Below are 12,548 nucleotides of genomic sequence, written 5' to 3'. Positions count from 1 at the left end.
CCCATGCATCCTTGGCATAGATTACCTCCGGAAAGGGTATTTCAGGGACCCAAAAGGGCATCGTTGGCTTTGGGGATAGCTGCTGCAAAGAGAGAGCAAGTTAGTTGAATACATTGCCCGGTCTCTCAGAGGACCCTTCTGCTGTGGGACTGCTGAGGGTTGAAGAACAACAGGTACTGACTGCTACCTCAACAGTGCACTGCCAGCAATACCGCACCAGCTGGGACTCCATGACGCCATCCATGAGATGATTTGTGAACTGGCCAGCCAGCAAGACTCGCTCACCCTTTAGTAGTCCTATACGGCCAGTATGTAAGTCCAGTGGAAGTGGAAATTGACAGTGGACCATCGTGGCCTGAACTAAATCACCCCAGCACTGAGTGCTGCTGTGCTGGACATGCTGGAGATTCAGTAGTGGAGCCCAAAGCAGCCAAGAGGTGCCACCATTGATATTGCCAGTGCATTTTTCTCTATTCCTTTGTTAGCAGAGTACAGGCCACAGTTTGCTTTTACTTGAAGAGACACCTAGTACATCTGGAACCGACTGCCCCCATGGGCAGAAACACAGTCCCCTGTTTGCCAGGGACTGATCCAGACTGCACAGGAAAAGGGTGAGAATCCAGAATACTTGAAGTACATTTATGACATCACCATGTGGGGCAACAGTGATGATTTTTGACAAAGGGGAAAAGATAATCCACATTCTTCTGAATGCTGGTTTTATCTAAAGCAAAGTAAGGTCAAGGGACCTGCCCAGGAAATTCAGTTTTTAGGATTACAGTGGCCAAATGGACATTGTCAGATTCCAATAGATGTGATGAACAAAATAGCAGCTGTGTCCCCACCAACCAGCAAAAAAGAAACACAGGCTTTCCTAGCGGCTGTGGGTTTCTGGAATATGAATATTCTAGATTAGTCAGATTGTAAACCCTCTCTATCAAGTGACCCAGAAGAACACTTTTAAGTGGGGTCCTGAACAACCACAAGCTTTTGAACAAATTAACAGGAGATTATTCAGCCCTTGGGCCAGTCAGGACAGGACAAGATGTGAAAAACGTACTGTGCACCACAGTCAGGGAGAATGGACTTTCCCAGAGCCTCTGGCAAAAAGTACCTGAGGAGACTCGAGGATGACACCTGGGGTTCTGGAGTCAGGGATACAAAGGATCTGAGGCCTGCTACACTCCAACCGAGAGATCCTGGCAGTTTATGAGGGTGTTTGAACTGCTTCAGAAGGGACTGGCACCGAAGCACAGCTCCTCCTGGCACCCTTACCGCCAGTGTTGAGCTGGATGTTCAAAGGGAAAGTCCCTTCTACATATCATGCCACTCATGCTCTGGGGAATAAGTGGGTCACACTGATCACACAGCAAGCTCAAATAGCAAATCCCAATTGCCCAGGGATCTTGGAAGTCATCATGAACTGGCCTGAAGGTGAAAATTTCAGATTATCATGATTAGAGGAGGAGAAGGTGACATATGCTGAGGACGCCCCATCATATAACCAGTTACCAGAAAATGAAAAGTGACACACTCTTCACTGATGATTCCTGCCATATTGTAGGGATACACTGAAAATGGAAAGCTGTCCTATGGAGTCCTATGCAGCAAGTCACAGAAGCTATTGAGGGATAGAGTGGATCAAGTCAAGCTGCAGAACTGAAAACCATCCAGCCGGCTTTAAGTATCACTGAACAAGAGAAATGGCCAGTGTTCTATCTCTACACTGACTGATGGATGGTAGTCACTGGTCTGTGGGGGTGGCTAGACTAATGGAAAAGACCAATTGGCAGTGCAGAAGTAGCCCATCTGAGCAGCTGAACTGTGGCAAGACATCACTGCCCAGGTAGAGAAGTTGGCTATAAAAGTCTGTCACTGTGCTCGTTTAAAAGAAAAAACAAAAAAAACCCCAAACAGTAGGGCAAGTTGAGATTACTAAAGCTGTCCCCTTTTGATAGTGGAGGGTAAAACAAAGAATAGAGAGGTTAAAGTGTTTGAGTCACAACTTTACTGAGACAATTTGTTGCAATAAAACACAAAACAGGAAAGTAGTTTACCCATAACACCAACAAAGGCAAAGAATTCACCTCCAACATGAACATATAAAGTAAAAAAGAAACAAACAAACTTTATATTTCATGTATAAGAAGTTTTTATCAACAGCATTTTCATGTCGACCAGTCTACCTTTAAAGTTCTTAAATAAAAGCCTTAGTTAATAATCCCTCCTAACAATGACCCACAAAAGAGACAATACAAAAGATACAATACCTCAATCAACTTTCCTTATGCTCTTTTTCACTCCAAACTGCAGGAAGCTTGTTTGCCCTACACCTAACTGACAATTTTTTTATTTCGCATTTTCTCAAGTCTGCAACAACATCCTGACACTTACTGTTCTTGGGGAATGCTTTTAAATCTTGAGGTATCTCCTAGAAACCTATTGCCAGGAACAGCAGTACTCATAACTTAACTCTATTGTGCCAACAGATCTATAGCCTTTGTTTTGTTTGGGCTTGGTTTGCTGTTTTGGTTTTTTTTAAGCAATAAATAAAGTTACATTGAATACAACATCTGATAATATGGCCTTTATTTCCTTTGAGTTGCTACCCTCATGATCAGTTTACCAAGACACACGTACAGACATACTGCCCCAGTTATCTGAAACAAAGTTTCAGTCAGGAAGGTAAAAAAAAAAAAACAAAAAAACCACCAAACACCCAAAACAAATCAGCCAGAGAAAAACCACACTCTTCCAAACTAAATGCTTATGCTTTTACCTTCTTGACATAACCAAAGGTCTGAAAATAGTCACAGAATACAAAAATCATTTGTTTAGTCTTGTCCTGTTAATTTAATTGCTTATATGCTGAGCCTTCTAGCAAGCATCATATGCGGTTGTTAACCTTGGGAACAATACAACACGAAAACCCATTTAGAATTTGAAAATTAACACTTGAAGTAGTTACGTTAACAGATTTTTCTACAAGTCTTAAAACATTTAACAAAACCAATTAAAGGAAAACTGACTTGTTTTTAAAATGAGTAAAACAAAAACATTGTGAGCTTTTGAACAGAAAGAACCTACAGATTTTTTTAGTATGTTACAAGCAAGCCAAGATCATACAGTAGTAAAAGAACAAAGCAGGCTGATTTTGACTTCAATCAGATTAACACTTAAGCTATAACATACTAGCTTTTTTTCCTTTTTTTTTCTGCAAATAACTTTACCAGGCAAATTAATCTTCCTACATCATTCAACAGTTTATGGATCCAAGATGTCTTAAGCCAGAAAATCAGTGACTAAATAGTTCATCCAATAAAAACTGTTTTCATCTAGTCCCACTCCAAAGTTTTAACACTGCTACATAGAGCACACGTCTCACCCTTTATCCAAGACATGACATACTCTAAACCAGCATCAACCACTGGGTAATTTTATGATAAACCAACCAGTTTCTCTGGAATGTAACTTTAGAAAATGAAGAAAAAATTAAAAATCAGGGAAAACTGAACAAAAGGTCTGAAAAATGCAAATAAGTTGCATTTTTATCAAAGCAATATATATATAGGGAGCATGTTTTGCATTTTTCACACTAGCTTTTAAAAATCCATTTGCAGACAGTAAATCGAACTCTTAATTCTTAGCCCACTATTTCAAATCTCATGATTCCTCAAGATATGGTTAAATTATTTACATTTCCAAACAATTCAGCACAGATAAAATATACTTCAGCTAGCATATGGGTATTTTTATAAAGCTTCATTATGCTTTTTGAAACACAAGAAACAGACATCCAGAACACAAAGAGACAAGAAGTAAAGCAGCTTCTAGCATCATCTTCATATCAGTGCTAAAACTGCACCAACCTTTCCTCCAGGGAAAACTGTCTCACATTTAATACCCAATCTCTAGTTAAGACTGCAAATATTCTGTTTCAGTTACTGAGCTTGTAATGGTCCAAGGATGAAAGAACTTAGGGTCATGTATCTCATACTAAATTTGCTAAAACCAGTGGGCATATGGGGGGGAGGGTAAAGGGAGCAGCAATTTGGTATATATATGGTTCCTTAAAACTAGATTTGACTACATCACCCTGGCATTCTACCTAAGTCAGAACACTATCATTTATTACTGCATTCTGTAGCAAGACTTCATTTTTCCTTAGAACAGGTTTTTAAATACAGATCTCTCTGGAAGTAGAGCTCATTTTACAGAGTGTTTTTATGAAAAAGGTACCTTTTCTCTAAGAATTTTCTGACCTACAACATAGGGTTGAAATATTCCCAACTTCACTTATATATAGCTAAATTTCTGCTGCAGTACAAGAATAATGTTCTGGTAACAGTGTAAACTTCCCCCCCCCCCCCAAATATCTCATCTATTTGGTCTCTACAGTAAGTTATTACTCTGCAGTTATGCCATGAAACTTAAATAACATTCTTACTTTCTGAAATGTCACTGGGACAATTCAACAATTTTGTCAATTCAACAGTGACAAAAAAAAGTAATGTTTTAATATGCTATGTATTTCATTTATCTTTTAATTCAATTCAGTAGAAAAAAAAACAGAACAGTGATTTCAGGCTTCAGAAACATCTTACCCTTCAGAATGAAAATATCTCAACATACTTGCAAAAAGTTACAGTGGTCTCACATTATAAGCAAGTATCATACTCAAGAGCTGGGGAGGGGTGGGGAAGGAAGAAATAAATATGTAAGGGCACAGATTTCATTAATTGCTTTCTCTAAGACATCCTTGAGCAGACATAGAGTCAAGAAAACACTCTGCAAAAGTGAGGCCAAATACCCAACAGATTAAGTTAATTAATGAGATAATTACAGGTCCAAAACAGGTTTAATACCAAAATCACTTACAATTGGGATTTATAAAGGAGTAGTAACATTGGTATGTAGCAATCCCAACCTCGATCCAAGCAGCTGCCTGCAACCATTATGTAAGATAACCTCTTGTCAAGGATTACTTCAATACATAAGTGCTGGCTATAGAAGGGACAAGGCATCCTTAAGACCAAACAGAGACTGAAGTATGAATTTAATGCTACAATATTCCTTGTTTCTAGTTGTGGGTTCTCCACCCTGCCCTCCCACCACCTCTTTTCCTCCAGACACTGGGTTTGCTTCAGATTTGTGGTCCCATAATGCAGTACCCTACCAGACAAAGTACACAAAAAAGCCATACAAGAAAAAGGAGCCAGTCCTCTACAAGAAGATCAATGATATACAGGCCACATTTCTTTAATTGTTTGATGATGAAACAGCAGCATTTACAGGATTATTTAAGTACAGCTTTTAAGTACTCCAAAACTTCAAAAGAAGTAAACCAAACAGGATAAAACAGCTTCTCTCAGCTGAGGAAACAGCAAATAAATCATGTACAAATAGTGTCTACAAAGCACAAATCACTGTATTTGGAAATTTAACAAGAACTTTCAGATCCAAAGTTGAAATGTTCAAAGAAGTCTGCAGGACATACTTAGTATATTCTGAATTATTTTATTGAGGAATCCTGTCTTCTGTGAGCAACGTGAAGCAATAACATTGTTTCAACAAATGTGAAACCCAAGCACGTATTTTTATCATAAGATTTTAATTTTTGTTTGATTTTCAGAAGTAAGAGTATATATGCTGAGTCAACCAGAATTTAAAGGTCTGCCTAAAAAACTTGCAGTAAGAATATATACTTTAAATTCCATCTACAGGATAACTGAATATTTCAGATTAGAAAAAGCTGTTCCACTTTTCCATTGTGGTAAGAGAGCACATCATGCATTTTAAATACATACTGAAGTTTTTTTGTACTTTTAATAACATTCTACGTTCTTTAAACATTGTAGTCAAATTCTTATCCAGGCCACTAAAAAGAATACCACAGTTATAGTCTATACTTCTCAAGCCACAGTAATGGGATAGCAGTAATTTACAGTAAAGTCTGGTGTTACATTTAGCTGTACAACACTACTAATTAGAGAGTAATTTCAACAATAAATATTTAGTTAAACTTGACTTTGTCATCAATGCAAGCAATTTAAGATGAAACTGATCTTTCAGAGTCCACAGTTCTTTTTTTGAATCTATTTTTATTTTTTTGGCTACTGAACATCTTTTCCTATGGAACACTTCTCTAGAACTACTGCTTTGCAAACAGAAAACCACATAGACAATGTTAGAAGCAAAAGAGAAGATTCAAACCTAGTGGACCAAAGCAATCCATAGTTCTCTTCAAACTGTCCTTAGCTAACCTTATTTTACTATTCAATGCCAAAATCTTCTAAAAATGACCAGAGAGAGCATACAGGTTGCATCACTTAGTAACAGCAAGGTAAGCTAAAAGACAGGCCATATCACACACTTCAGAAAGAACACAGGGAGGAGAAACCAAGACAGACAAATATGAACACAGTACCGTGGTAGACACAAGATCAAGTAGAACACCCAGTTAACTCCTTAGACACTGACAAAGAAGTTGTCAGTATTAAAGAGAGGATCTTCCTGCAAAAAGCACTACATCGGTGAACAATAGTAGTACCTTATCTCCTTTAAGGAAAAAAAACATATCCAACCAACCAAAGAAACAAAAAGCAAGCAAAATACTACTATATGCTTCTGAGAATCTGCAGAGATCATCAGTTTTTATACTAGAGGCCAACTTCACCAAATTCAGGCCTTCAAAGCATCTCATATTTGAGTCTGGTCATGAAACATTATGCCATCAAAGGAGTTGTGATGTGCAGTGTAAACAGTTGGCATCTAACATTCTCCTTTGAGACCAACTTGCAGAGCTGCTGTAATGAAGTGTTCGTGTAGTGCCACTAAAACATCAGACACTACTGCAACAGAAACTACTTTTTTCTCCCCAAGTCTGTTAAAATAAACAAGCCTGCATTCTTGCTGAGCTGTCCCACTTGCAGTACATGCAAGTCTATAGTTTCATACCATATATGGCACATACTTTCCTCATTTCACTAACCAAACAGAATGGCTATTTTTGGATTACCCAACAGTAATTAATAAATATTCTGTTGATATGGCCTTCACTTCCTCTGTAAATCTTTACAAAGCACTCAAAGACAAGGTGAAGTCTATGGAGGAAACAAGTTACCGGTAAAATTACTTTCACAGAAGAGTTTATATCACAAACTTCTTAAGTAAAAGTCAAAATATTTACTATATCATCAATATGTTCTTTCCTATATAATATCACAAAACTGACAACTTAAACCATGTAAACTTATCACATCAACAGCAAAAATAAGTGAAACAGAACAAGGAATTTTGCCTATTTAATAAATTCCTATAGTGAAACTTCTGATATATAAAAAATAGTTGACAAATTACCTTCCACTCCAGTGGAAGTCTTGAAGTCTTGTAGAATTCAATCAACTATGACACCTGGATAACAGTACAATATCTTCTTTATCTATAAGAGATAAATTCAATAAATTACACCAAAAAATTATCCCACCAACCGAGTTAAAAAAAACCAGATTAGTGAAATTAACTGTGCTTAAATGATAAACATTACCAAAATGTGAACATCCGCATAAATAGGAAGAGAAAAAAACCCCACACAATCTTTTAACCTGCACTTTAATTCTGTCCTTTTAAAAAATAGAAGTCTGGCAGTTTATTATAAAGTTGAACACTCTTAAACTCAAGAAGAGTCTTTTCTTTCAAAGTAGAAGGCCAGAAATAACCCCTTAAGATGCCGTTTGATTTCTTGTATAACGCAAGCTATAACACAATCACACACTCCCACATTCACTTTTCTTGTTTCTATCCTCTTTCTTGTGTTCAGCCATTGTGTGGGTATACAATGAACAGTTTTTCAACACTGCTTTTTTTTGGGTTAATTTTCCTGCAATGAGGAAGACAGTCCACCTTCCCTCTTCTCACTACCCCTTACTTAAGATCAGTTCCAGAAAGAAGCCACCGTTTGAATTAGTACATCTTTCTCAAGAAAGCATTCAACCTTGCTTTAGAAATCTCTAAGGCAAATATGCTGTGTACTACAACCTTCAGTAAAATTACTTTTAACCTGCTGAAATTTATACATGGTAAACTAAAATGCAGAAAACTTCCTCTTTCAATAGAGTAACACTACACATTACAGACATAACTATTAAAAATGTAAACCATTTAGATCCTTTTCCTGCCACTGAATCCTTTCATAGCCACTATTATTTGCTATTGTCCATGTTACATGTACATCTATCATAATTTTGTTTTTGTTCCCTCCTTTTTTTACTCCTTAAATAGATCTATCTTTTGTAGTAAAACATGCTTCTCAGATTAATGCCGAAAGTGAACAGAGAATTCAAAAAGGAATCCCAAAAGCACCAACTACAGAAAGATTTAAAACATATGACAAGGTAAAAAATGTCATTTATATACCTAGTTTGATTTTTGAACATCACTTTAAAGAGAACCTATGTCCAAATTATTATTCATCACAACCCTCAGTAGCTTCTCTAAATGTCTTTACTTTGCAGAACACTCTCATTCTCCACCTATGGCCCACATTCCTCATCCTTAAACATGTGACTCAGGAGCTGGACTCATGAAAAAAAAAATGAATATTTTGCCTAAATCCACACTCACAAAGTGATTCACATCGTATTTAATACAATAAGTAATCCAATTACTCGTCAGGTTACACCCTTTCTAAATGAGAGCTCTTCAGTGTTGTCACCAAAACCCCGCTGAGACATCAACAACTCTTCAAATTATACCAAAAAGTGATAATAAAGCTAAAAGTTTTTGATTAATTGACTGCAGTTGTTGGCAAATTATCAAATTAGAAGTGGAACAAAAGGTCTATTTCCCAACAAATGAAGCCTGGCACTTTAGTCCACATGGCCCTGGGTGTTAAGAAGTCTGAACCCTCCTTCTCCACTTTCAACACATGTGCAGACAGAACATGTGTATTTTTGAAAGTCTTGTCCAGGCCATTTTAAATTATATTTTTACAACACAAGCTCATCTGCCACAGGTACAAATGGTTGACAGAAACTCTGACACCCATAACCTCTGAAAACACAGAAAGGAAGATCATATTCTGAGCCCAAAGGTAATCAAAGTCAGCAGAATGTTTCAATTTAAGAAAGAGACAGCAGCTCAGCTTCCCACCACAGAGGTCAACATCAGACAGAAAACATCATGGCAAGCAGAAACAGAAACTTGTTGGAAGGGAGGACAGTAGCAGCTGAAGCGGACACTTTTGCTTAATACCCTTCCAGGGCTGCTCCTGCATAACCCAGAGTGCCACAAAAAGTGGTCTGTTCTATAACTTGATTGGCTCTGCAACTTAGCGACTGAATTTTTCTGCTGTTCGAAAAATGACACTGAAGGATGCAGCTTTTCTTTTACATAGTCTCTATTAAAGAAGTACTTTCTCATTTCAACCTCTGCAGGACTGGAAAAACACAAGTTTATGAGAATTTGCTGAAGGCTAAGTCTTGTAGAACCATGCCTGTTGCATTTCACTAACACTCTGGAAGCACCCATGCTAGCAGACAGAAAATGAGGCTGTAAAACTAAGCAAAGCACTACATGTGCTTAAAAAAAATACAGATTATATGATTTTAATTGAAAATGGGTCTTGGACAGCTTTACAAGAAGTAAAAAACATAACAGTTGAACTGCTTGCTACTTATTACTGGTATCAAAGTATCTTAATCTAAGTTTACTCTACTTGTTATTTCTTGTTCTCTGGCAGTGATTTAATTCAGAAGGTGGAAAGCATAATCATTAAGGTGACAAACCCTCAAACCAACTCCCTTTATGTCAATCAGCAATCATTCACAAAGTAACCTCCTTTAAGTCCATTCTAGCCATACACACACATGCACAGTACTATTAATATCAAAAGGGCTGAACTTCAACTCAGTGGGATCTTCACCTGTGGAAATATGCTGCACTGAAATAAGTTACCGCAGTGTCAATAGCTCTTTTGAGACGATTCAGACTTCACAGTACTGTAATCAAAGCCTTACAAAAGAACAATAGGAAAAGAACTTTGGACCTAAATTTATAAATAACATATCATTTTTTAAAAAATATCCCAGTGCATAATGCTCAGAGGCCGGGTTGTCACATCTTGAGAGGATGTCTACATTACTTTAAAACAGGAGATACAGAACATACAAGAGAAAAACAACTGTAGAATCATCCTAACCCTGAAGAGAAGGGAAATTAGGAATGTAAAATCTTCCTCGATTTCATCCCCCTACCTAATTAATGATAAACAGCTTCAGAGCAGGGTCCTATCTAGCTCATTTTTCTGCAGTTGCTCACTTACAGCTGAAGGAGAGGAACAGCCCAAGATGCAAACAGATGAAGTTATCAGAACGAGGAGTGGTGCTCCGGGAGGAAAAAAGAATAGGAAACCGTCTCTCGTCATGCAGTATTCACACAACGGGTGGGGGAGAGCCACCGATGGCCATTGGGACAGGTTTTCGGGGAAAAACAACCCTTTCTTTCTGGCCCCAGGCCAGGATCCAAGAGCGCGACAGAGGCGGTGACGGCCGCGGGATCCTGCGCAGCCCCAGCCGGGGCGCCGCGAGCTGCGGATCCCCGGCGGCGTCGGGCACGCACCGCCCGCGGCGCCCGCCCCGCGAGGGAGGCTCGGAACCGAGCGGCGAGCAGCGGCCCCGCACGGCTCGCCCCGCTGGAACCCGCGCCCGAGGCTCCGAGGAAGGAGGCAGGGAGGAGCCAGCCCCCGCACAACGAGCCCCTGCCCACCCGGGCCGGAGGGGCTGCGGCCGGAGCCGCCCGGAGCCGCTCGCCCCCGGCCGCGCGTCCTCGGGGCCGCTGCCGCCCCCTGCCGGCCCTGGCGCTGACAGCCCCCCACCGCCCGCCCGCCCGCCCAGCCGCCGCTCGGGGCCGGGAGGGAAGGAAGGAGGGAGGGGGCAGCGCTGCCCGATCACCCGGCCCTGCCTCCCCCCGCGGCCTCCGCATCCCGCAGCAAACGGAGCGGACTAGGGAAAACGCCGACGGATGCGGGGCAGAGCGGCCCCCCGTCACACGGCCGGCCCCCCGCAGCGCTACAGCTGCCCGGCCCCCCACTCCCCGCCGCCCGCGTAAGCCGCGCTCCCGTGGGACCCCTCCCGCTCCCCCGGTACCTGCCACCCGCACGCAGCAGCCGCGGCGCCACACACTCCACAAACCCCAGCCACCGCCGTCAGCCCAGCCCGGGAGAAAACCCCGCCGGCCCCGCCCTCCATCCAATCCGCGCCCCGCCCGCCCTCGCGTCCCGCCCCCGCCGCCTGCCCGCCCGGGCCGCGCCGGCCCCGCCCCCGCTCCACGTCCGCCGCCATTGGCTGCCGCAGCCGTCAATCACCGGAGCGAGCGCTGCGCCCCCGCCCGCCGTTCCTGGGCCGTGTCCAACGGCCGCTGCCCGTCGGGGGTGCAGTTGGAGCTCGGGGCCGGGATGGAGTCCGGGAGCGTCGCCGGAGCGCGGGCACCGCACCGGGGAGACGCCTGCCCGGGAGCGCCGCTGGCTAGTCACGGCCCCGGGCGAATCCGAGCAGGGCACTGGCCGTGCGCACGTTGCGGTGCCGCTCTCCCTGTCCCGCGGCGCCTGTCCCAGCGGTGTCTCCATACGGAACGAGCTCCTGCGGCTCCGCGGGCTGTGCGCGCGGGGAGGCGAGGCCGTGAACCCTCCCGGGTCGCCGCAGCCCTCGGCAGGTGCCGCGTCCAGCCGGCCACCCGCGCGCAGTGGGCACAGACACAGCGCAGGGAGCCCTCGGGGTCCCCGGGGCGGCCGGGCCGGAGCGCCCGCCCCGTGCGGCGAGAGGGGACGTCGGGGCTGGGATCAGCACCCGTGGGGAGGTGGTCGAGAAGTGGCAGCCAGGGGCTTCCCTGTGCTGCTGAGGGACAACGGGGCGTGAGGCGCACTGAGAGGTTGGCGCTGAATGTAAGGAAAAGGTTTTTCATGCTGAAGACAGCTGGGCTGTGGGAGCGGACTCCTGGGGGATTCCTGCTCCCAAGCAGACACAGTCCTGAGCAACCTGGTCTGACCACGCAGCTGGTCTTGCTGTTGGGCAGCAGGTTAAGGTAGAGACCTCCTTACAACCTGGATTTCCTGATGATCGTCCACTTACCTAAGGTTTTTGGATGCCTGTGTGGATGCTGACTGCTGAAAGGCCTGGATATGGAAAACCTGATGGAGGCAAGTGCTGTGCTGCACAGGCTACAGGCCCTGGGAGTGCCGTGGAAACAGAAAATTATTTACACTACATGCAGTCATACTGATTCTGCAAAATCCAGCACGCAGTTTGTGTTACCTGTACAAGTTCATCCCTTTTGTGCATTATAACCTAAAATTAACCATAGAGTTGTCACCTTACCCTCACATGTGTACCAGGCCACTCCTTTTTTGTAGTGCACAGAATAGATTTTTCTACTTTGGAGCAGAGCTGTGCTGTAAAATATGAAATTTTATATGTAATCCTTGTGTAATTTCTAGGAAAATTAGAAGTGGGGGAGCAGGATCACGACTGAGGCTGCTGACTGTTCTTCACAGA

The 12,548-nt window shown here is 42.7% G+C and overlaps 1 protein-coding gene across 23 annotated transcripts in view; it reads right to left on the bottom strand.

The window, feature by feature from the left end:
- Positions 1-12,145, bottom strand: part of EPB41L2 (erythrocyte membrane protein band 4.1 like 2) — a 114,273-nt gene extending 102,128 nt beyond the window's left edge. For 17 of the 23 annotated variants that reach the window (XM_032681326.1, XM_032681332.1, XM_032681327.1 and 14 more), the window contains exons 1-2: positions 11,145-11,247; positions 7,360-7,441 (exon numbers count right to left, since the gene is read on the bottom strand). The gene's annotated coding sequence lies outside the window, so the exon portion shown is untranslated. Of the gene's footprint in view, positions 1-7,359; positions 7,442-10,253; positions 10,324-11,144; positions 11,248-11,362; positions 11,382-12,125 lie in introns of those variants that run through there. The other 6 variants (XM_032681328.1, XM_032681334.1, XM_032681335.1 and 3 more) reach the window with 6 other exon arrangements.
- Between the last annotated feature and the right edge of the window lie 403 nt (positions 12,146-12,548).

The sequence above is a fragment of the Chiroxiphia lanceolata genome, chromosome 3 (genome assembly GCF_009829145.1).
Source record: "Chiroxiphia lanceolata isolate bChiLan1 chromosome 3, bChiLan1.pri, whole genome shotgun sequence".
NCBI lineage: Eukaryota > Metazoa > Chordata > Aves > Passeriformes > Pipridae > Chiroxiphia > Chiroxiphia lanceolata.
This window is presented reverse-complemented; position numbering and strand designations above follow the sequence as displayed.